We start from the raw sequence: 26,891 nt of genomic DNA on the forward strand, positions 1-26,891 counted from the left end.
GAGAGTTTTATCAGTTCCATAAAATTTCTCGAGTAGTTCTGAGTATACTAAAATGCTTTTCAAAGAGCTTTGATGATATGCACAATTCGTTTATTATTAAATAATTTTTATCTCTTAAAAAAGCCAAATTTTCATGCATGTGATTGAGACGCTGGTCGGATTTTGAGAATTATCTGCACTGAAAAATTATTTTTTATATAGTCTTGAACGTATGTACTCATTTTTCAAAGAACTATAGAACTATTGAAAATGCCGGTAGAACTTTCAATGTTTAGTAAGTTTCCACGAAATAATACGCCAGCTTTACACTTACCGCAAGAAGTGAACATTATTTAGTGAAAATCGGAGTACTTTTTTTTTAAGCGCCGCTATTTTTTTTTTTTTTTATTATTTATTAGAGTGCCGAGTGATAATGTCATATTCAAAATAAAGAAAAAAATAAAAGAGTATTCATTTCTTTCAGATGACGAGGACGGTGGCAATCACCACGCCCGATAAGAACATTATTTCATGAGCTGTATGTCCTGTGCTTTGTACAATTTTCAATAAAAAGTTTTGCACAAATTTGAGGTTTTACTTTAAACATGAATAAATGTAAAATATTATTTTTACGTTTAACCATTTTTTTAAATTTAACTCTTAAAGATCATTTTAAAAATGGATATTTACACTAGAATACCTTTTAATAGAATTTATGGTTTTGATTAAATAGTTGTCCTTCACATTGCGTCAGAAGTCTATGACTAAATGTTTATTATTTTAATCGATGGATTGATTGTGCAGCACTTGATTTGCGCTCTCCAAATTTGCCACTGATTTTTTGCTTGGGATACTATTAAACAAAAAAATCTATATTTTAGTAAAAATGTTTCTCATAATTTTTAATAAAATTTCTCATAATTTATCAGAATATATCTCATAATTTCTGATAAATAATGTCATATTTACTCATAGAATAATCGTTTTTTTATAAATATTCAAAAATACTCATAAAATTCAATAAGAAAATGGGAATTTTCTACAGTTTTTGTTTTCAGTTTTTTAAATGTTCTTTTATACACTTAGATTGTGTTTTTTTTCATATTTTATTATACATAACGTTTAATATTTTCTTAGAATATCTCATATAATCTATTTCACATTTCATCAGAGTTTTCTATTTCGTTTATAAGGTTGCTACTTTTTTTTCATCCAGTTTTGTTTGCGGTCAAGATTTGCAGATTTAAAATCTCATGAAATTATAAGATAACAAATTAAAAAAATAAATTGGATAATTAAAGAAAAAGTCAGAAAACATTGTATGAAGTTTCTTTTCCTTATTTTAGCTTTCCAAATATTTTTTTTTATAATTTATCATAATTTCATAAAATTTTAAATCTGCAAATTTCAAAGACCATGAAATTAGTTTTGCTTGGGAAAGTATGAGAAAATATTAGAAAATCTGAAGAATTTTATATAATTTCTCATGTTATTGTATCAAGAAATTGTAAATTTTCTTATTGTAATTTTCGGGAAAAAATTAATCAAATTTTAAAAATTTTGCATAATTTTTTATGAGATCATTCTGAGATATTATGAGATTTTATATTTTATGTTTGGAGAAAAATGTGAGAAAATATTAAAAAGTATAAAGAATTTTTCATAATTATGATTGTTGATATGAGAAATTATGAGAAATTTTATGGAAAATTAGAGAGAATAAGAAAAATATGAGAAAAATTTTTATCAGGACAAAAGTTTGTCTAATAACATTAATTTTTTACAAAGAATGTGAAATAATTAAAGCTGTCATTCTACCACTGCTGTCGTGAAAGAAAGATGTCAAGCCTCATTATCAGTGTTCAAGACCATTATTTTGAACAAAATAATTATTAAATTTATAATTATATTACCTTTTTTTATACACATTTTCTAGTGATAAAGTTGTTGAAGCACTATTAATTTATTATAATCTAATAATCGTATAAAATTTTATATTGAAAATATTTAAATGTCAATATTTTGTAACCCTAGCTCGCTATCCTTATTTTTGATTATCTTTCTCACCATCATCCATAGGTGTGTGAATTCTGTCACGCTACATCTCTGAACTGAAAGCATATTTTTTAGCTATGTGAAATTGATACCTCAGAATCAGATAAAGACGATAAACAAAATCTGAATTAAAAATGTTTTATTCTTAAATAATTACAAATTTTTAAAGAAATTGTATTGTAAAAAATTTACTTTACAAGTACTTTAAATAAAAAAATCTCAAATTTTTTAAATTTAAACTTGAAATAAATAAAACGGTGAGTTTCTTAATTAAACCTTTAAACTTACAAAAAAATAGTACGATATGAATCGCTTCGAAAAGTTTAATTGTTAAAAGTATCGAAAATTAACATATCATATTACAATTAATGAACAAAATTTTATTATTTAAACAATATGATATGATAGAGTTGTAATGAATAAATATTATTTTTGTATGTATTGTATAATTTGTATAATTAAGGAGTATGAGCCTTGAAGAGAGTTTCAAAATTTTTACAGTGTATGCGTGCGTTAGTATGCGAAACGTTAAAAGCAAAAAAATATTACACATAATTGGTACGTATTGTGTATATTGTACTAGAATAACTTTTTTTTTAGTTCTACAATTTCGTGTACGTTTTTACTCAGGAACCCAATAAATGTAAATTATCTTTAATAAAAAATAAAAGGATGTCTGAAACGCCGAAAACTTACGAGTTAGCCATCTATAAGTACTAAGTACCTTTTTTAAACTTTTGTACATTCTTATCGAGAATAATGCAAAAAATGCCTTTGTAAGCTTATCGTATCCATGAATAGTTAGTTTTTTTTTTAAACTTCACTGCAAGTCTTTAAATTATATTGTAAAAAGGTTACAGCCACGTAAAAAGTCGCATAAAGTACATTGTACCCGTATGTGACGAGGTAAAGTAAACAAAGTTTGTAGACATACCTCCAGAGAAAATTTTTTATTGTTTTAAGATTTTAAATTTATATTTTAAGTTAGGAATTTAATCCTGAAATACACTGCGTACTTACATCACATACGCATATACATAATGCTTTACGATTATATGTGTATATCGATTGATATACAGGGTGTCCCATTTTAAGTGACCACTTCTAATATTTCCGTTCCTTTGCATTTTACAAGAAAATATTTCAGACAAAAGTTGTATGGTTTCGAGGGGGACATAAGAAGGAACTATTGGTTTGACCTTGGATGGTGTCATCAAACTCAGATCAAGTTCACATCAATTTTTTTAAATAGAACATACTGTTTTTGATCCCAAAATTTAATAGCTGGTGTCAAGACCTTTCCAAAAGAAAGTTCATGTTTGTTGAGCACTTTCCGAGTTGTGAAGCTTCAAAGGTACAGTGTATTGTAACTTTCAAGCGTCATAACTCGGAAAGTACTTAACGAAAATAAAGGACCCCGCACATCTCTTATGAATTTTGGTTCTCGGTCAAATCTTCTCGTAATTCGGGAAATTATAGTTCCAGGTTTCTGATTAAATGTGTCAATGGACGCGACCTCCTAAAATTAATAGTTTTTGAAATATACTTAGAGAAAGAAAAAACAGTCTTTCTTATTTATTTCAGAAAATATTTATTTTACAAAAAAATGTGTCAAATAAAAAATGAAGTTGGTGATAAGCTCTACAAAAAAGGTAATATACATATTTTACCTAACTTTAATACTCTAGTCGTTACAATAGAAAAACTGTTTTAAAATGAGCTTTTTTTTATTTTCAGTATCGTTTTGCGTGAAAAGTAAACACTTGGGCAGGGAAGGGCTTTCACGCGAAGCGAGGTCCATTCTTCCTGTTTAGGAGCGAAACGAGATCTACAGATTTATTGTTCCACATGGGTTTACAAACAGTACAATTGTAGATCTCGTTTTACTCCTAGGCGGGAGGAGAAGGTTTGAAATACTTTATTTACCTGGATGGAACATCATTTTGTATAAACAAAACTTTTCTCTTTTTATACGATTGATCATTACATTATGTTAATCCTCTTTCTGTTACTTTCTATTAATAATTGTAATTATGTTAATTTCTGTTAATAATTATAATTTGTTTATAATTTCTGTTACTCCTTATCAAGGAACTGACTTAAGATTTAAACTATGAGAGGCAAGGGGACTCACGCAAATCAAGCACCGGAAGGAGTTGTGATACCGCTACGTCCATGTCGTTCAACCTGAGTATTGCTAAAAGCGGGAAAAATGCATGCACACTGACTTTATCCATTTGATATTATTCATTGTTTATTGTTAGGAACAATTGAGGTTGCAAAGCAAAACGCCACTATGGCAGCCCTATTTTGCATGTTATAAGGTTTATTTAAGTATTTTTTTTTAAGTCTGTAGGATCATGTGGGACCGAGAAACAAAGATTATTTATATTGCTCAATGTTCAAAATAATGGAAATTAGCCAAGTTTGACCAGTTATATCTCGAAAACTGCAGACTTTGTTTTGATCCTAGACAGGGGAGGGGGTGGACCTCGCTTTGCATGGAAGTCTCTCCCTCTCCCTTGTCTGTTTACTTTTCAGGCAAAACAGTATTGAAAATAAAAAAAGCTCATCTTAAAACAGTTTTTCTATTATAACGACTAAAGTATTGGAGTTAGATAAAATATGCATATGACTTTTTTTTGCAGAGCTTATCACGAGCTTCATTTTTTATTTGACACATTTTTTTGTAAAATAAATATTTTCTGAAATAAATAAGAAAAACAGTTTTTTCTTTCTCTAACAAGGGGAGGATCAGGTGAGTTACCCTGGGATTTTGATCCCAATTTTTTTAGTTATTCTGAAGACAAAAAAAAAGTTTACGTCTCCCGGCGTTTGGGGATTTTTAATTGTTTAAATTTAACACTAGTATTCTTCTACGATTAATTATTTTAAAAACTAGAATTTTAAAATACTGTTAATATTATTTCCAATTAAATTTTAAATTAAACAATTTGAAAATTTAGATACGTTGCCTTTATATGTTATCCATTTCAAATAACTTATATATTATTATTATTATCTATTTATTATTTCAAATATTATTACTTGAATTCAAATTCTCTTCAAATTAAATTTAAATTAATGTTTAGAAAGTGATATTAAATTAAATTTTCTGTTTTAGAAATTTGCATACTATATCAATATCAAGATAAATAAATACACTTATTTAAAAAAAAATATATATACATATATATTGCACACATCCAGGAGCGAACCCGGATCTTACTCGGATTGTGAAGCAAGCACCTAACGCACGGAACGGACTGCACTGGTTGGGAAAACAGTTACCAGGAAAGCTTATATGACGCGCCGCGGTATGGCCAATTTTCACAAATTTATTATTTCGTAACTAAGGCCTATTCGATCAAACGCCGGGAGACGTAAACTTTTTTTTTGTCTCCAGAATAACTAAAAAAATTGGGATTGAAATCCCAGGGTGACTCACCTGACCCTCCCCTTGTAAGTATATCTCAAAAACTGTTAATTTTAGGAGGTCGCGCTTATTGACAGTTTTAATCACTAGGACCTTTGGAACTATAATTTCCCAAAATACGAGAAGATTTGACTGAGACCCAAAATTTATAACAGATGTACGGGGTCCTTTCTTGTAGGGTTTTGGAAAGCTCTCGAAATCGACTACAAGAAAATGCAATAAAAAATATAATGTTAAAGTATTGGTAGTTCCCTAATTAAAGGGTATTGGTATTTCCCTAACATTCTATATTTTTTATTGCATTTTTTTGTAGTCGATTTTGAGAGCTTTCCAAAACACTATAAATAAGTTTATTTTCATTAAAAACTTTCCGAGTTATGACGCTTGAAAGTTCCAGTACACCGTAGCTTTCAAGCCTCACAACTCGGAAAGTACTCAGTGAAAATAAACTTTTTTTTATAGTGTTTTGGAAAGGTTTTCAGCTATTAGATTCTGGAATCAAAAATAGTGTTCCATTTAAAAACGTTAATGTGATTTTGATCTGACCTTGGTCATCCAAGGTCAAACTGATAAGATCAATAAATAGATTTTTAAAAATCTTATAACATTTGTCTGAAACATATTTTCCTAAAATGCTTAGTTTTTTAGATATTTGACCGTTGCCGAACTTTTACAGGGACACTTTGTATATATTTACATATATAAATATACGTGTGTGCGTGCGCATGCGCGTGCGCGTGCGTGTGTGTTTTGTAGTGTTATTAATCTTTTGTAATCTTACTTGTAAGTTGAAATTATGACTTTTATAACAAAAAATATATAAAAAATATATATATCAACACTACAAAACATGGGATATCAGTACAAAATTACCTTTTCAAAAAAAGGTAAAAAAAGGCGCTTTATATGTGCGCGCGCCTAAAAATCTTTATTTTTCCATTGAAAATGATATGTATTAATATTTTCTACGAAATCTCTTATTCAAACCTAAGTCGTATTTACTTAAAATAAATATCTTGAAATTGTGCAATTTAATAATAAAAATGATATGCGTTTCTTAAAAAAAATGTATAAAATCTTTAAAGTGCGTTTATTATAAAGACAATATACTTCTACAAAATCCAAGTAGTAGTATTTGTATTCTACAAAATCTGTTATTTTAACCTAAGTAGTATTTACTTAAAATAAATGTTTTGAAATTGTATAATCTAATAAAAATTGTGTAATTTAATAATAAAAATGATATGCGTTCGTTCAAAAATATGTATGAAATCTTTAAAGTTAATAAAAAATTTTTAATGCACAAAAACATGACGCTGCTAGATAAGAAAAGCAATGAGAAAAATTGAATAATTTCTATACAAAATCTAATTGCTACCATCTCTCTGTTGTCATTGAAAATTTTCCAACCCAAGTGGTATTTAATTGAAAATAAATATATTAAAATTTTGTAATATAATTTAACCCAAATAATTTATATTTTAACAGAAATGAGAAAATTTTATTGAAATAAATAATTTTTAATAATCTTTATTTTTTTTAATAAAATCCAAGTGGTGGTATCTTTTCCTATTTAGCAGCGCCATGTTTTTGTGCATTAAAAATTTTTTATTAAGCTTAAACATTTCATACATGTTTTTGAACAAACGTATATCATTTTTATTAGATTACACAATTTCAAGATATATATTTTTAGTAAATATCACTTAGATTTAAATAAGAAATTTTGTAAAAAATATTAATACATATCATTTTGATTTAAAAAAATAAAGATTTTTAGTCGCGTATAAATGTCACTATATATTTATATGACAACCTCAATATCCTCAAGAGGTACCCTTGTGGTACCTTGTCATGTCACTATGTCTGAACGCGCGAAATATCAACTCTGATTTGTAAACTTTAATCGCGAATAATTTGATAACCATTATACCTTTTACATTTTTGTATTAGATTTTTTTTCAGAATTTTCCAAAGAATCCGCTTTTAAGAAGGGATGCGAGCTTTTTGGGATACCTCGTATATGTCGTAGGCAAATAGTTATTTTAGGAAAATAGTATCTGGCAAATGCTATCTACATGGTCAAGTAACTTTTACTTCTCATTTGTGTTTAAATGCTATTTTCTTAAGCAAATATCATTTACCTGAACGCTGTTTAGGAAAATAGAAATCAATTTTGGGTGAATGTGCAAAAGACCCCCACCACTTTCGATTTTGATGAAATTAGGCTCATTTGACGCGTTTTTGAAAGTTCCATATAGGTTTGCAACTTTTCTCATATAGAACAGTACACCTGTAGATCTCGTTTCGCTCGCGAGAGCACGACAGGGAACGGAATAGCCCTTGTTTTATGTGGAAAGTCGCAAACCCAAGTGGAACAATACATCTAAGTCGCTACGTTTTATTGGTATGACAGGTATCCTTTGAAGAAAACGTACTTATATAATTTTAAAATTGATGAATTTTGAAGAGAACACCTTGCAGAACAATTGCAACATAATCTTATAATTATCGCAATATCAACGTATACTTTATCGAAACTATTTGCTTAACAGCGATTCAGTCAAATAGCATCTGACTAGGGAAACAGCATTTAACCACTAAAATAAACGAGCGTAATCTATTTGACTAGACAGATAGCATTTGCCTAGTCAGATACTAGTTTTCTAAAATAAGTATTTGCTTACGACATATATAATATGTATATACAGCGTGTTTGGTAAAGTTTATTTATGCTCTCTCTCGTGGGCTGATAGAGCAAGTCAAACTGAGAAGAAAAGTCCTTTACCGTTTTTCAAAATTTGCAATAGTTACAGAAATAAAAATTGGTATATCGGCGAATGAGCGCATACTTTCCTTACCCACCGCGTGCGGAGACTACCTAGCGGTTCCTTAGCCGGGAGCAGGCGGCGCAGTGAGGGAACGAGCAGCTCAGAGCAGGAATCTTACGCTAGCCGATAGACATTGCTGCTTTTCCCTCTTCAGCACGTCGCCTGCCGCGGCTGCTTCTAGCTTGTCGACTGATGGGCGATTCCGTGTGCAGTGGGTAGGGAAAGTACACGCTCATTCGCCGACTTTGCTAATTTTTATCTTGGTAGCTATTGCGAATTTTGAAAAATGGTAAAGGACTTTTTCTCGGTTTGACTTACTTTATCAGCCCACGAAAGCATAAGTGAACTTTACCGAACACTTTGTCTATATGCACTGTATATGTGAGTTTTAGTGTGTTTTAATTTCTGTATTAACGTTTTACCATAAGAGATGATTTATCGACAGCAACTGTAAGATTTCCCCTGTATGTATTGTAATCGCGGTCACAACTTTGTCGTTAGTCCACGGATCGGCAGTTAGAGAAATTTTAATGTTGTTATCACACGGTAACTTGCGACGAAAAAAATTGGGTGCCAAGCACAAGAGAGCGTGCTACTCTTTCATAAAATGTTACAAGTCGCTCCATATGATTTTCGCGATATAAACCGTAGTCTTTCACGGCTTCAAAAGTTGATCATTCAGCCACGGCATTGACAGGAATGATTAAGTGTGGGCGGATGGAATTTGGAGGGTGAGAACGATCATACAATAACAAAGAACAAAGAATTAATTATTTAACTTTTATTTAACAAAAAAAATTTACAGCAGTGTATTTCAAAATAAGAGGCGATATTTTACACTCTTGTGATAAATACGCGGTTTGCCGATGTACTAAAGACGTTACAATGTCGCAGAACGGAAATTTACAAAATTTTGTTTAATTAATTAGTAAAAATTAATTAATTAATTAATTAATAAAAAAGTTTAATACTTTTTGTTTTTGTTAGTGCTTCTTTTTAGCTTTAATCCTAGAATTTTTTCAAAAATGATCTAAAATCTGGAAAATTTTTTTCTGTTTCGCTAATAATTTTGATATATGCATAACGTACATTATATTAAACAAATTTGAACAAAATAAATGTGTAAAATTAGTTTCTCTAAATTATTGAAAAAAATGTAAATTTAAAAAATTAAATTAATTCTTATTATTTAAAATAATTTTTGTTTTTCTGAAATACAGGTTGTTTGTTAATGGTCGTCCCCACGTTTTTCCATAAAGAGGTGACTTACCGACTGCACTTGTAATTTGCTAAATGCTCCTTAAACATCAGCTACTTCGGTTGAGCGCATGAACGCGCTCCGAGCAGAACCGAGTGACACGTGCATGCCCCTGGTCAATATTTTTCTCAGATTTTTTTTATATAATTTTTTAGAACATCTTTATAATTTTTCATAAAACATAAAATCTAAAGAAGTTAAAAGTATTTTTTTTAAATTGCGAGATGAGAAATCTTAGAATATTTCAGAATTCACATGTATGAAAAGTTCTACGAGAAGACGTAGAGTTTCTAAGCATTTCCGAAAAATGTTCCAATTTGTATAAAAATTATGAGAAAAACTTTAATCAGGGAGATTTTGGGAAAAATATAATAAAATATGAAAAATTTTTAATAATTATGGAATTGTTCTGAGAAGTTATAAGTTATAAGTTATAAGTTTTATTTTTTGTTGGAAAAAATGTAAGAAAATATTAGATAATCTGAAGAATTTTACATAATTTTATTTTTCAGAACGATAAGTTACCTCTTTATGGTAAAACGTGGGGACAACCATTAATGAACATCCTGTATAATAAATAAATAAATAAATAAATAAATAAATAAATAAATAAATAAATGTATACACACACACACACACACACACACACACACACACACACACACACACACGCACGTGCACGCGCGCGCACACACACACACACACACACACACACACACACACACACACATATACATATATATATATATATATATATATATATATATATATATATGTGCATAATACAATACATTTAAATAAAATACATTTTAAGCAATTAGAACAGTTATAAATGACAAAAATCAATAACACTTTTTAAATTTAGATTTTTATTTCAATAATTTAGAAAAATGTTTTACGTGTTTATTTTATTTTATTTCTTTAAAATATAAAATTTAAATTAACTTTAGAAGCCATGATCGTGATAAAAATATACTCCAAAAGAATTATAATTACACTACTGAAACAATGGACATTTTCGACTCACGATTGTGAGTCGAAATCCATATATTCATAATTTACTTTCACTTTCTGGCTTTCTGGAAGTGGGTTTAAATTGACCGGCGCGCCAGGCAGTCGCTAGCTGCCAAGCTATACGCATCGATATTTTGTTTGAAGTATTTTTGTACCCCAGTCTAGTTTTAGTGTTAGTGTTTCGTGCAGCTAACAAGGAATGGGCAAGAACTGTAAAATGCCAAATGAGATGAATTATAGTTTATTCGAAAGGGGGGAACAAGTATATTAAAAGTGTAAAAGGGTTAGCGTGAATTTAAAAAAAAAAATTGCAATTAACATTGGGAAGTTTGTATGTTAAGTACTAGAATCTTGAATCACTCCAAGAGAGCGTCGTGGCTGAGAAGGCTAACCCTGGTAAAAATTACGGATAGAAACGGACAGAAAACGTATCCTATTTGTATCTGTCTGCTTTACTATGCGTTTCTTAATCCGTAATTACAGACAGAAACTGATAGAATGTGTTTCGCAATCTATCGGTTTCTGTCTATAAAAACGACAACTGTGAATTTTATCCGTTTCTGTCTGCAAATGCGTATACAAAAAAAATTTTTATCATAAAAATTTTTTGTTTTTTTTTGCAATTTTTTTATTCTTATTTTTATTATAGGTTAATCTAATTGCATATATTCTATTTTACTAATTACTATTACACATTATTTTACAAGTTTTAAAAACGCATTGGAGGCGGGAGGGTTTGAACCTAAGATTTCGGAACAATAACCTAATACGACAATAACACTGAGCTAATCTAACACTTGTGATATTCTTAATAAAAAGTTATATTTGAAGTAAAGCTGATTTGAACAGAAAGAAACAAACGTGTTGAGTATCGTGCAAACACTCTCACTAGCCCTTTGATTAGTCTTAAATATTTTTAAAATAAACTATATAAACTATATAAATAATTAAAACCTGTTCCTTTCTTTCTGCATTCTATACGCCTCGATTTTTGTCCGCGTCTTTCTACAATTATGTACCGGAATCCTATCCATGTCTATCCGCATTGTATCCGTCGCGATTTTTATCTCTCCGCGATTACAGACAGCAATCTTGTCCGTTTCTATCCGCATTTTGTTCGTAATCACATTTCATCTGTATCTGTCTGTAATTACGTACAGAAGTTCTGTCTGTTTCTGTTTGCATTCTGTACTCCGCAATTTTTATTTGCATCTGTCCACGATTACGTACAGGAATCCTGTCCATATTTATCTGCATTGTATTCGTTGAGATTTTTATCTGCATCTGCCCGCATATATAAATAAAACCCGATCTTGCCCATGGTCCGACCAGCAAAAATAGCAAAAAAAATTTGAATTGGAAATATGATCGAAGCATGAAAAAACATTACTGACATAAAAAGGATTTGTCAAAACTCAATTTTGTTACCAATTGTTATAAACGAATTAGTTAAAATTAACTATAGAGGAAAACTAATTATGTCAATTGATTCTACGCGAAAATTGACTTGAGAAACATATATAACGCTTTCTTAATTGGTGTAGTTATAATTGTTATAAACAAATTAGTTGTAAAATTAATTTTTGCAATGTGCTTTTTATGTTAATAATGTTTTTTTACGTTTTGGTCTTATTTTTAATTGTTATTTTATAATTTGAATTACTTTTTGTATTAACCCATTAAAGCCCACAATCAGACCAGCGAAGACAGCTAAAAAATAACAATTGAAAGTAGGACCGGAGGGATTTTGATTGAACCGAAACCGAAACCGATAACCGTATCCTAATAGTTTTTTTTTTTTATGACCGAAACCGAAATGTTGTTCAGGTTAATTGACCGTAACCGTAATCTGACCAAAAATATTTTTTCGGTTTTTTCGGTCAGATTTTTGGTCAGATTTTTAAAATACTGTTAAAGATCATATTGAAGATCAGATAAAAAAAGGAGAAAAAGCACATGCAGTGTAGACTTCTCTCTCTACAAGATAAGAATAAAGGAAAAAGATACATGGCATCTATATTTCATCTTTTTTTTAAATATTTTTAACGCTTCATAGAGATGCATTGATTTTAAAGATTAATTTTTCCTTTAATTTGTGAACATAAAATAAATATGATAGAATAAGATCTTTGTAATGTAAAACTAAATTTTTAAAGCAGAAATTATATTTTAATTTTTTCGGCTCTTTTAGATTCGTATTCAGAGTTGTTTCTCAAATCTCAGATCTCGGTCTGTCTTTGTCTCGCATATGATAAAATGTAGAACGCGAAACAAAGACAGACTAGGATCTGATATTTGAGAAATGATTATGAATACGGATTTTAGAGTACTGAAAAAGTTTGACAATTTTAATTGAATTTTTAAGATCGTAGATATTTACTTATAGGTTCTTGATAAATACCGATATTACAGGGTCTATAGAGGGTTACTTTTTTATTTTTTGCTTATGATAATTTGAGTAAGATTAATATGTTATTTTATAGGGAAACATTAAACCAAAAAAAGAACGACAATTAATACTGCAAGTTGTTAAGAATGAAGTAAAACAAAAACAAAAAAAAAGATTTTGAAAGATCCGGAACCTCTATTGATTTTTAAACATTTTTATATTAAAATATGTAGTTTCTAATAAACAGGATTTTTTTATAATATGATATTTATACGTGTATTATTTTTATACATTATTATTTTTATACATTATTAAATTTTGCAATAGGTAATTATACATCTATAACCGTATTAGTAATTGAAAAAGACCGAAATTGAAATGGTTACTGTTACCGTTATTAGTAACATGACCGTAACCGAAACCGAAACCGAAAATTGTAAATAATCTCTGACCATAACCGTAACTTGACCGAAATTTTATTTTGGACAGAGTCCCTGCCGGAACGTAAAAAAAACATTAACATAAAAAGCACATTGCATAAAGCAATTTTGCAACTAACTTGTTTATTACAATTATAACAACTATAATAATTAAGAAAGCGTTATATGTTTCTTAGTCATTTTTTTCGTCAAATTGATTGGCGTAATTAGTTTTCCTCTACAGTCAATTTTTAGTAATTTGTTTATAACAATTGGTTGCAAAATTGGATTTTGATAAGTTCTTTTTACGTTAGTAATGTTTTTTCATGCTTTGGTCCTATTTCCCATTTAAATTCTTTTTGCTATTTTTGCTGGTCGGACTATGGACAGTAAGGTGTTTTAATTTTTTATATATGCGGACAAATGCAGATAGAAATCTCGACGGATACAATGCGAATAGATACGGATAGGATTTCTGTACGTAATTGCAGACAGATATATTAGATGAAATGTGATTAGGGACAAGATGCGGATAGAATCTTTTTTGCATAGGGCGCGTTCGGGTAAATCGTGGAATTAAATCAAACCACCACGTGTTTCGACTTCATCGACAAACACGCTCCCGCGAGTGCGATCACGACGCCCCGTTTCGCGATTTCTCCGACCGAACGCATAGTATTGCCGTCCGTAATTGCGAACAGTTGCGGATAGAAATCACGACGAATACAACGCGGATAAAAACGGATAGATCTTCTGTACATAATCGCGGACAGAAACAGAAATCGTGACGGATACAATGCAGATAAAAATGGATAGGTCTTCTGTACATAATCGCGGACAGATGCGGATAGAAATCGCGACGGATACAATGCGAATAGAAATGGATAGGTCTTCTGTACGTTATCACGGACAGAAACAGACAGAAATTGCGACGGATGCAATGCAGATAGAAACGGACAGGATTCCTGCACGTAATTGCGGACATGTGCAGATAGAAATCGCGACGTATAGTATGTAGACAGAAAGACAAAACTTCTGTACGCAATTACGGACAGATACAGGAGAAATGTAATTACGTACACCATGCGAACAGAAACAGACAGAACTTTTGTACGCATTACGTACAGGTATAGATAAAATGTGATTATGGACAAGATGCAGACGGAGACGGATAGGATCTACTACTGCAAATGCGGATTTTCTATCCGCATGTTGTATTTGCAGATAGAACGGACAATTTGCAGTTAGAAACATAGAGAAATCCTGTTTGTTTCTGTCTGTTCATGTCTATAATTTTTACCAGGGAAGTGCTAGCGTTACATTTTTGCCTCCGTAACGGATCGGGTTTCAATCTCCGCAGCATTAATTTTTTTTTATTTTTTTTATTTTTTGCTATTATATTTTATAATACAATTGTATTATCTTTATTATTTTTTAAATTAATTAATAATAATGTTATTAATATTAACTTACATATAATAACAAAATTAAGCAAATTTTATTTTAAAAAAATTTATAAAAATATCTAATAAATTATTTATTATAATAAGGTTATTTATAAACGTAAATAATTAGGTATTAACGAGCAGATTTATTCTGAAAAATAATACACTTTAATTTATAACATCTTATAATTTGTAACGATATGTCTCTTCACCATCTGCACGCCTCCGTATCGCTCTGTCCATCCGAACGACACAACACGCCGCGTACACGCGGCAACACGCGCACTGTCCGTGGCGTTCCGCAACGCTCCTACTCCGGCCTGGCCGACCAAATGCGCGAATTGGCGCATCTAACCGCGCGTTTGGATATAAGCCGGCAGTGGGAACGCAGAGTTTAGATTCCTCCGGTTCTCCAACCCACCCGGTAGTCGATTGAGTATTCTTAATTGCTCCCCGAAGACGAGCATTCTTGTCGCTATCTTCGACCGACCGAACATTTTTCCGAAATTCTCGACGAGCATTTTCGTCGCTATCACCGGCCGAATATTCTCGACCAGTCAACTCCGAGATCCTCGACGAGCATTCTCGTTGCTATTACCGGCCGAGCATTCTCGACCAATCACTTCAGAGATCCTCGACGAGTATTCTCGTCGCTATCATAAGCCGAGCATTTTTGACCAATCACCTCTGAGGTCCTCGACGAGCATTCTCGTCGCTATTACCGGCTGAGCATTCTCGACTAATCATCGCCGTCTTCGAGTACCTTGACGCCACCGAACTCCGGGTCGTTTTTGTAACCTAAAAATCGACAGAGCATCCGCGCCCTGTCGATTGAGCGCTTTTTTTGCATAGGACGCGCTCAGGCAAATCGCGAAATTAAATCAAACCACGTGTCTCGACTTCACCGACAAACACGCTCCCGCGAGTGCGATCACGACGCCCCGTTCTGAGATTTCTCCGACCGATCGCACCAATAGTCAGTGTAACTTACCGCAGCGTAACTTACATAATTAATCATTATTTCATGAATTAGTTTTGACGAATTATTCCGTTTCTGTATAGGCTAAGAGTTAAGTACGTTCTTTTTATTTAATTATATATGCGAGTTATTGTTTCCGGACATTTTGATTACGCGTTAGTTAGTATCACAAGTCAGTATTTTTCCATGTGGTCACGAGTTCTTACCTTCCATTCATTTTGTTTACGCGTTATTACTTTCCGGCCGTTACTTCTCTAAGCTGCTCTCTCTTGTTTTTGCGTACAGCATTTTGTGCTCTTTATTTGCAGCGAAAATTACGCTTGATTTTTTTTTGTTAGCGGCGATATTTTGTTTAATGAATAAATTATTCTACATTTATTTTTACCTTAAATAACTGGGTATGATTATTTCGAACACCTGATCAACCGAGCCTTATCCGGACCGATCCCGAATTCTCGCACCGTTACATCAAAACCGCCTACCATTACAAATTTATAACTTTTTATAATTTATCACGTCTTATAATTTATTATATTGTAGAAACTCTCAAAGTGTATTATTTTTTGGAATAAATCTGTTTGTTAAGGCTTAATTATTTATTTTTCTAAATAATTTTATTATAATGAATAATTCATTAAATATTTTTATTAATTTTTTATTAATAAAAAATTGCTTAATTTTATTATTATATGTAAGTACATTATTATTAGTTAATTTAAAAAATAATAAAAGTAATACAATTATAAAATATAATAGCAAAAGATTTAAAAAAAAATTTAATGCTGCGGAGATCCGAACCCGGCCCGCCACGGAGGAAAAAATGTAACGTTAACACTTAGCATTATCAGCCACGATGCTTTTTTTAATAGTGGTTCAAGATAGTATTTAACGTACAAATGTCCCAATGTTAAACTTTAAATTCATTTTTCTTAAAAAGTAAAGCCTATTCACGCTAATCCTTTTACGCTTTTAATATACTTGTTCCACCTTTTTTATTCATTGCTTCTTTTACAACGCACGAAAGAGAGAGAGAGAGAAAAATCACTCATCCATCCACACCTCCACACTCATTCTTTGGACCTCCGTTTCCGCCGCTTTCTTCCACCCTTTCCTCTCTTCCTTCTACACTCTCATTCATACCCAGCCACCCTCCTCCCTCCCGCATCTCCTCCAGTTTTCTCATCCAAACTTCTCTCTCCCCCCTCTCACCTAAAACCTCTCCTACCATCTCCCGCCATCCCTTTTCCGTTCCCCAATCCGTGCATTCCTCCCATATATGCTCCCACGTTTCCTCTCCCCATCCACATATCCTACACTTTCTTTTCTCTTTCTCTTCCCAGTATCTACCTCCTCTCATACCATCTCCTAACCTAAACCTCGCAATCCTTTTCCATCTTTCCTCTTTCCAATCCCTCTTCAAGTACTCCGGCACTCCCTTTCCCTTCACTCTGCTGTACCATCTGTTGAACTTCGAGCTCCTAATTTTTTCCCACCTTTCCTCTTCCTGCCGCCTCCTCTCTCTTGCCACCACCTCTTCTCCCCTTAACCCTCCCTCTTCTCACAACTTTTCTATCTCCTTGATATTCCAGCTCTTTTCTTCATAGAAACTTCTTTCTTCCTCCCATTTTCCTATTACCTTTCCCTCCTTCGCTCTACCTCTTATCTCCTCCCAATACAACCTTGCCAACTCCCCCTCTCCTCCTTCTCCCAGTTTCTTTTCATAACTCCATGCCCTCATTCCTGCCCTTCCCCTTAATTTTTCCCTCTGCATCTCCTCCCTTACCATGTACCCCGGTGTGTACCTTCCTACCCCTATTACCCATTTCAAGTACCTGTCCTGTATCCTCTCTACCTTTTCCCTTTCTTTCCACCCCCAAATTTCTGCCCCATAGCTAACCACCGTCCATACTAACCTATCAAATAACCACATCCTTCTAGCCCAGTTCTTTCCAAATTTCCTTTTCCCTATTCCCCATACTTCTCCATCACCACCATTCCTTTTTTGACTCTCTCCTCTATATGTTCTTTCTGTCCCTCATTTGCCATCATCATGTAGCCCAAATATTTATACCTTTTCACTTCCTCTATTTCATTTCCTTTCCATTTCCATATTATCTTTTTCTGTCTCCCACCCCCTCTTCTACACCTCAACACTTTTGTCTTCTCTACATTTACTTCTAATCTTTTCTGTTCTACATATTCTTCTAATGTTTTTATTAACCCTTTCATCCCTGCTTCATCCTCTGCCACCACCGCCACATCATCCGCATACGCCAGGGAATAAATTTTTCTTCCTTTCACCTTTACTTCCCCCCATCCCTCCTTCTCCAATTCCTCATCCAAATCCGCTAGTAGTAGTGTGAACATGCATGGGCTCAACGGACATCCCTGTCTCACTCTATTTGTCCAATAGTTTCCCCCCTCTCTTTCCCCTTACTCTACTTATTGTTTCCTCCAAAACTTCCTCACACCTCACCACCAGACTCTCTCTCACTCCTTTCTTCCTCATTGTCTGTACCAGTATCTCCCTATCCACCGAGTCAAACGCTGCTTTCATATCCACGAACATAACTACTATTTTGCCTTTTGCTTCCGCTATTTTCTTATTTATTAAATAATTTAATACGTATATGTGGTCTATCGTTTCTACCCCTCTCCTAAACCCCGTTTGACTCGGTGGTAATATCCCTTTATTTTCTACTTCTTTCCTCAATCTCTCCGCCAAAACCGCCGCGTACACTTTATACGCCGTTTGCGTACGCGTAACCCCCCTATAGTCTTCTACCTTTTCCCCCTCCCCCTTTTTCACTATCGGTACCACTATCCCTTCTCTCCAATCTTCCGGCCATCCCTCTCCCTTCCACACTCTATTACATATCTCTCACAGCCATTCCCTTATTTCTTTTCCCCCATATTTCCATACTTCATTCGTAATCCCATCCCCTCCTGCCGCTTTTCCGTCCCTCAATCTCCTTATCGCTCTACCAATTTCCTCTCTACTAATCTCTTCTTCCTCTTCTACCCCTCTCCCCATTACCTCCCCTCTTATCCTCCACTCTACTCCCCCCAGCACCCCTCTAAAGTGTTTTTTCCACTCCCCCATTTCAATCCCTTCCCTGACTGTCTTTCTCTTCCTTCTTTATTCATTACCTTCCACACATCCTTTTCAGATCTTATTCCTTCTATTTCCCTCTCCCATCTTTCTCTCTCTTTTTTCTTCTTCTCCTCACAATGTTCTCTGTACCTCTTTCTCATTTCTTTATATTTTTTCCCTTCTCCCCCTCTCTTCTTTCACCATTTTAACTCCTCCATAACCACTCTTTTTCTATCCCTACATTCCTCATCCCACCATCCTCTCCGTTCCTTTTCCTCTTCCTTCTCTACTCTCTCTAATGCCACTTCTACTTTTCTCTTCATTTTCCTCCAAACCTCCCCTACCCCCTCACCATCACTATCCCTCTTCCCAAGGTATTCCTCAAATTTCTTTTTTCCCTTCTCCGTCCAAACCCCCCTTCTTCCTCTCCCTTTCCTTTTCCCGGTCCTCTCTTCCCTCCGGCCTCCTCCACCCATACCGTTATCGGCTGATGATCGGAGTCTACCCAATCCTCCACCTTCATCTTTTCCACCTTCCTTCTTGTCTCCTCATTCCCGATCACATAATCTATTACGGTCCCTTCCTTCCCTCCTGTATACGTCCATTCCCCCTCCTCATCCCCCTTTACGCTTCCATTCAATATTGACCATCCCAATTCTCCTATATAACCACATAGCTTTTTTCCCTCTCTATTCATCTTTTCATCCTTCGAGCTCCTCTTTCCCTGTTCTACCCCTCCCTCTTCATCCTCACCTATTCTTCCCCCCTCTCTCCCCGTCCTAGCATTGAAATCCCCTCCTTAACACCCTCACCCCTTCCTCTCTGTCCTCCATCCACTCTCTCAGCCTTCCCATTTTTTCCTCCAAATCTCTATTTACATATACTCCTATTAGTCTCCACCACTTTCCCCCTAAATTTACTTTTACTGCTTGTAATCCCTCCTCTTTTCTTTCCTTATCATCCTTTTCTCTCCCTATCCTTTCCCTTATCCCCACAATCATTCCTCCCATTGCCCTTTCTTTCTTACTCTTCCTTGCCGCCTTTTGCACTTCCCACACGTATCCTTTTGGCAGCCATTTTTGAACTCTTTCCCATCCCTTCTTCTGTAACCAAGTCTCACTCAGGAACATCCCATTCTTTTAGTCTCTCCCTGAAATCCTTCTCTTTATTTTCCATGCCTGCCACATTCTAAAAGCCTATTTTATACTTTTTGCCATCTTTTTTTTTCTTATTCCTCCTCTTTTTCCTATGCTTCTCATTTTCTATATTTCCTTCTATTTCTCCCTCTCCCTCTCCCTCCGTCCACCTTCCTACTAAAAATCCTCTTTCTCTTTTTCCACTCCTCTACCCTTCTCTATCCCCTCCTTCCATTCTCTTCTTTTCCGTGCCATTCCCTCAACTCATCCTTAATCTCATCCCATACCCATAATTTCTCCTCAATCCATATTTTCATATAACCTACTCTTACTTTCCTACTTTCCCTCCTTATTCTTTCCGCTTCCTTCCTTATCCACCACTCTATCCTTCTCTTCTTTTCTGTCAGATCATCCACTACCCACTCCCTTCTTTCCCTCAGCTTTGCTTTTCCTTTCATCACTTCAATTTTCTCCCATACACTCGCTAATCTTACCCATACCATTTCCCTTCCTTCCTTATCTTTCTTCCCTATACTCCTTATCCCTTCCACTCTCGCTGTCGCCCCCGTTGCCCCCACTATCTCTTCTATCTCTTTTCTTAACCTTTCTATTCCTTTCTCCTTTGCTTTCACTCCTTTTACTATTATATTTTTCTTCCTTTCTTCCCTTCTTCTCTTTTCCCCCTCTAACTCTATTCTCTTCATCCTTTCTTCTAATTCCTTCATCTCTCCCTTTCTCCCTCTCTCTATCTGCTTTACCCCTTCCTCTTCCTTCCTTTCCTCATCCCCTTCCTCTTTCTCCTCCCTCCCCCTACCTTTCTCTATCTCTTCCACTCTTTTCTCTAAACTGTCTAATCTTTTCCTCATATTTTCCATCCATTCCCTCATCTCTGCTTTCCCCTCCTTTACCTCTCTTAATTCAGCTTTAATTTCCTTAAAACCCTCCCTTACTTCCATTAATATCTCACTCAACCTCCCTTCTTCTTGCCTTTCCATCTGTTTTTCCGGCTGCTTTTCTAGCTGTTTTTCCGGCGATCTCACTACCTTTATACTTTTCTTAAAGATATCTGCCTGTAATGCATCTATCTCCTTCCTTTTCTTTCCTCTCTTAAACGCCTCTATCAGCGATAGACTATATGCTCTATCCTTCATCCCCTCTGCTTTGCTCGGTCTCCCCACCCTCCTCTTCTCTTCCCCTGTCCCCTCCTCTACTTCCCTTTCCCTCTCCTTCCTTCCCTCCTTTCCTTCCTCCATCTCGTCTTTCCTCTAACCTGCCAACTTCCTATTCAAGAGTTTATTTACTTGCAGTCGGGTTGTAAATAAAAGAAGAACAAAAATTTCTTTTAAGTAATCTATATATATATATATTTTTTTTTTTGTAGAAAATATTTACTAGAAAATATGACTTTTATATTTAAGATGATCACTTTTACTCTAAGAAAACAATTTAAACAAGTTTAATAATATTTTTAGCTTATTTTTATAATTATTTTACCGCTGTAGCAAATGCAAAAATATAAAATCACATTTAAGATATTAAATCGGTTACTCAAACGTTACTCTAATTCAAAATTTCCCGCTACTGCACTTATTTTCTCCTGCTCTGCTTCTCACTTCTACCGCCCGATGTCGCTACCCTCCCTCTTTTCTGCTTTCTCTCTACACTCTAAACCTGCTCTCCCGTCTAATCTCCAAATCCCGTCCCAACCCTACTATCCCTCCTGTCTCCCTATTCTCTTCCCCCGCCCCTTTACCCTTATTCACCCTCTACCACCAGCCCCTTCCCCTTCCCTTCACCTCCTCGCACTCCACCACGTCTCACCCTATCCCCTAATACCTGCTTATCACTCGCACTCTCCACACACACACGTCAGTTACTTTCGCTACCGGAAACGGAAGTCCCATTTGGCATTTTACAGTTTTTACCCATTCCTTGTAAGTCAATTTTGTTTATTTTGTTAAAAATAGTATATTTTACGTATAATTACATAATTTAAAGGTTTTGAATTTTATAAATTAATTTACATGATTTTCGAATTTTATGGTTAAAATTAATAATATTGTTATATTGTTTTGAATGTAATTATGTATTTTATATGTAGCAATATAATAGCAATATATTTCTACATTTTGATTAAAAAAGATATTTTGAGACATGTAAAGAAATTTAAGTAATAATGCATTTATAGGAGATGCTGCTCTAATGACCTTAACTTTGATACATATTATTAAGACCGTGACCTTGAGTGATTTTAGAAGGTTTAAATCATCGCTTGTTGTTTATTAAAAAGTTATTAGCAAATAAAGTTGATATGTAAATGTGTATTTCCTAGCAAACTAAGGTTTACTTGGAGGGTCTTCGCCTTGTTTCTAGTCCGAAAGGCCAACTTGGTCAATAAAAACCCGAATTCTCTGTATAAACACAAAGTTTCTGATTTAAAAGCAAAAATTGTATTACAAAATAATTTGTTTTTTAGGAGAAAATTTGTGTTTTTAAAGCAGAGAATTTATACTTGCGGGGCAAAACGAGTTCTATAATTGAATGAATCCACATGGGTTTGCGACTTTTCACGCGAAACAAGGCCTGTTTTTTTTTTACATGGGAAAATTCTCATGGATACCCTTCCCTTCCGGGGGAGAGGGAAGCGGTTATGCCGGACTCTTACCGGCTAAAACCCCATGGTGGTCTACTTTCACATGAGACGCCCCAGGATTGCAAAGCATTTTCTAACGGGCGCCCATAAGCCTCTTTTCTCCTCCCAAGTGGGAACCGTTGCGAGACTACCACGGTCTCCCCTGCCGAGGAGCTGCGTGCAATGGAATTGAGCGCCCCCGCGCCCGATCCCTGCAGCTCCCAGTAGTCTCGGGCTGAAGGGCCAAGCACAACTCGCCCGTTTCTCCCTCCAGCCCGTGACCAGTAGGGGTTACGAGGCCAGGGCTCTCCTTCCTGGTCTTTTTTTTGTGAGGGAACGGCGCCGGGGCCGACTACCTCCTTCTCTCGGCGCTCTCCTGCGGATTAACAGACTTGCAGAAGGAGAGCGCGGCTCCCCATTTCTCCTCCCCTTTAAGCATGGCCCTAACCATGCTCTCCAGAGAGAAGTCCGCCTGGTTTTATACCCAGGATCCGCAGTAGGACTCAACGGTCAATATCCCATGCTGGACATTCTAGCAGGGTGTGATCCGCCGAGTCTACCCGAGCCCTGCAGTGGTGGCACATCCTGGCGAGTTCACGTCCTCTTCGATGCAGGTTCTCACCGAATCAGCCATGCCCGGTGAGCACCTGCACCAATCTGAATGTCAGGGGTCCGAAGCGCCGCCGCACAGTGGGGCCAAATGACAAATCGTGTTTCTTAATTGTCTACAGCCTTTAATTCTTAACGGATTTTAATGTTTTTTTTTTAATTAAAGCTTGTTTAATTGCTAACTAACAAGGGGAGGACCAGGTGAGAGACCCTGGGATTTTGATCCCAATTTTTTTAATTATTCTGGAGACGAAAAAAAAGTTTACGTCTCCCGGCGTTTCATCGAATAGGCCTTAGTTTCGAAATAATAAATTTGTGAAAATTGGCCATACCGCGGCGCGCCATATGAGCCTTCCCGGTAACTTTTCTCGCAACCATTGCAGTTGGCTCCGTGCGTTAGGTGCTTGCTTCACAATCGTAAGATCCCGGGTTCGCTCCCGGATGTGTGCAATATATATATATATATTTTTTTATAAGTGTATTTATCTTGATATTGATATAGTATGCAAATTTCTAAAATAGAAAATTTAATTTAATATCATTTTCTAAACTTCAATTTAAATTTAATTTAAAGGGAATTTGAATTCAAGTAATAATATTTGAAATAATAAATAGGTAATACTAATAATAATATATGTTACTTGAAATGGATAACATATAAAGGCAACGTATCTAAATTTTCAAATTGTTTAATTTAAAATTTAATTGGTAATAATATTAACAGTATTTTAAAATTCTAGTTTTTAAAATAATTAATTGTAAAAGAAGAATAATAAACAAACATCTGATTGTGAATGTGAATGTAAATACTTTTATTACAAAAGTTAATTATTTAAGTATTGCAGATTTTACTTATATATTATTATTATTATTACTTATTTATTATTTTAAATGTTATTACTTGAATTTAAATTCCTTTCAAATTAAATTAAAATTGAAGTTTAGAAAATGATATTAAATTAAATTTTCTATTTTAGAAATTTGCATACTATATCAATATCAAGATAAATAAATACATTTATAAAAAAAAAAAAAATATTGCACACATCCGGGAGCGAACCCGAATCTTACGATTGTGAAGCAGCACCTAACGCACGGAGCCAACTGCACTGGTTGCGAGAAAAGTTATCGGGAAGGCTCATATGGCGCGCCGCGGTATGGCCAATTTTTACAAATTTATTATTTCGAAACTAAGGCCTATTCGATGAAACGCCGGGAGACATAAACTTTTTTTTCGTCTCCAAAATAACTAAAAAAATTGGGATCAAAATCCCAGGGTCTCTCACCTGGTCCTCCCCTTGTAAGTTAAGAGAGCCGATTTTTGAATTTGTCCTTTTTTTCAAAATGGCGGATGTAATATGGCCGAAAAATGGAAAATTAAATCGATATATAACAAATTGTGTAATGGGTGTTTTTGATGCTGCAAATTATAAATCTAAAATTAAAATTACGAAACCAATAAAATAATAAATCAAATATGGCTGCCATAATAAAAAAATTATAAATATGAATAAATGATAAATTAATCAAATTCACATTTATTACCCATTGGCGAATTATCTGAAAAAGCGCAAGAAGCACGTAATAAAGATTTTAAGCGTTTCAGAGAATATCACATTTGAAAACATTGTAGAAGTACAACAAATGAAGATATCATTCAAAAGCTGTTGATTTCGTCTGATCATTATATAAGTGATCAACGGAATCAATGGAAACATTTTTCGAGGGATATTGATATCGAAACTCTTCAATTATTGTTAGACTAATCGTCAAAATAACACTATTTTATTATTATTTGATTCATTTATCATTTATTCATATTTAAAATTTTTTTATTATGGCAGCCATATTTGATTTATTATTTTATTGGTTTCGTAATTTTAATATTAGATTTATAATTTGCAGCATCAAAAATACGCATATACACAATTTGTTATATATCGATTTAATTTTCTATTTTTCAGCTGCCATATTACATCCGCCATTTTGAAAAAAAAGACAAATTCAAAAATCGGCTCTCTTAACTTAGTTAGCAATTAAATAAGCTTTAATTAAAAAAAAAAAACATTAAAATCCGTTAAGAATTAAAGGCTGTAGACAATTAAGAAACACGATTTCTCATTTGGCCCCACTGTGCGACGGCGCGAGAACCTGATCCGTCTAGGGACAGACTCTCGCCCCACTCTTCGACAGCACGTTGCCTCGCATTGAGGCGCCACACTTCCTGCTCTTTTGGTGTCCAGGAGGCCGCCGCGGGATCCCGACGGCGCGCGCATCTTTCTGCGTACGCATCTGCGTACACGCGTGCCTCGAGCACCCACGGGAGCGTCCTGGCCACCAGTATCGCCGTTACAGTGGCGATGGTCCGGTATCCCCGTGCGGCCCGGACGACCAGCCCCCGCTGGGCACTCTGTAGGAGCGTCCTTAAGCGACGGCTGGCCGCAAATCGGAGTATGCCTAATCTAACCTGACTATACGGGGGCGCCATACAGCGCGACCGACCGGACCATTCCAAGATAGAGGCGGCGAGCTCCCCCTCCGGGTCTCCCGAGATTGGGCATGAGCCTGCCAAGGCTGGCAGAACGCGAAGCAAGGCCTACCCTTTCCCTCTCCAACCTCTGCTTACATGGCAAAATTTACTACTTTTTTCATGCGAAGTGAGAAACAGCTATTCAATTTATAGAAATTTTCTTTTATTTATGAAATATCTTTTGTCAATAACTTTAACGAAGATTGAGTGACAGGTAAAATTTTTTGAAGGTTACTCAAAGTTATCTTGAAATAAATCGATAAATTCTCATTATGCGGGTTAACTCGTTGGTGAGGGCTCCAAGAATTAAGTTTGAGGGAAAGGAGGACAGCAAATTGAATCTGACACGTGGTTTTAGTTTAAAAGAAAAATAGATATTGGTAGCCAAAAACTCTTTAGAGCCTAAGAACCTAAACAGAATAATTGACTTATAATTTGAAAACAAGTTTTACAATTTAAATCTTTGTCTTTAGTAACGCACAATAACTGTCTTGTGTCTCAATTCTTAAATTACAAACAAAATCTCTGGTTGTCTTATGATTTTAAGGCAAGTTTTTTGACTTAAATTTTTATCTTTAGTAACACAATAACTGTCTTGTGTCTCAAGTCTTAAACTAAAAAGAGATTTTGTTTGTAATTTAAGAATTGAGACACAAGACAGTTATTGTGCGTTACTAAAGACAAAGATTTAAATTGTAAAACTTGTTTTCAAATTATAAGTCAATTATTCTGTTTAGGTTCTTAGTCACGGCGAAGACACTTCGACCGTTTTAACTAATGCGAGGATCGGGAGTCGGAGTTTAGCAGACAAACTGGTGTGCTGGTGACGGAGTGAGTTTTCATGTGCTAATTGCAAGTATTAGGTGTTAAACTTAATTTCTGCCGTTTTTTGTTCATAAAATCGATTTGTTTCGAAGACAAGATGAATGAATACCTTAATTAAAGTAATTTCCTTTATTTTCTACTACTTTTTTTCATCTCTCCGGCAACAGGGCAATTCCACGACGGTAGAACGCGGTGTCTTTCGAGGCGAACCAATCATCCACTTATTTTTGGACTTTGTTGTAACTGGAGAAGTGTGTGTT

General features: G+C 34.4%; 1 protein-coding gene across 5 annotated transcripts in view; it reads left to right on the plus strand.

Annotated features, from left to right (window-relative positions):
- LOC105195920 (M-phase inducer phosphatase) overlaps positions 1–26,891 on the plus strand; it is an 88,614-nt gene that overhangs the window by 4,922 nt on the left and 56,801 nt on the right. Inside the window, exon 1 of one of the 5 annotated variants that reach the window (XM_039447682.1) lies at positions 495–517. The exons of the other annotated variants lie outside the window; for them this stretch is intronic. The gene's annotated coding sequence lies outside the window, so the exon portion shown is untranslated. Of the gene's footprint in view, positions 1–494; positions 518–26,891 lie in introns of those variants that run through there. 5 annotated transcript variants of the gene reach the window in all.

Source organism: Solenopsis invicta, chromosome 3 (genome assembly GCF_016802725.1).
Source record: "Solenopsis invicta isolate M01_SB chromosome 3, UNIL_Sinv_3.0, whole genome shotgun sequence".
NCBI lineage: Eukaryota > Metazoa > Arthropoda > Insecta > Hymenoptera > Formicidae > Solenopsis > Solenopsis invicta.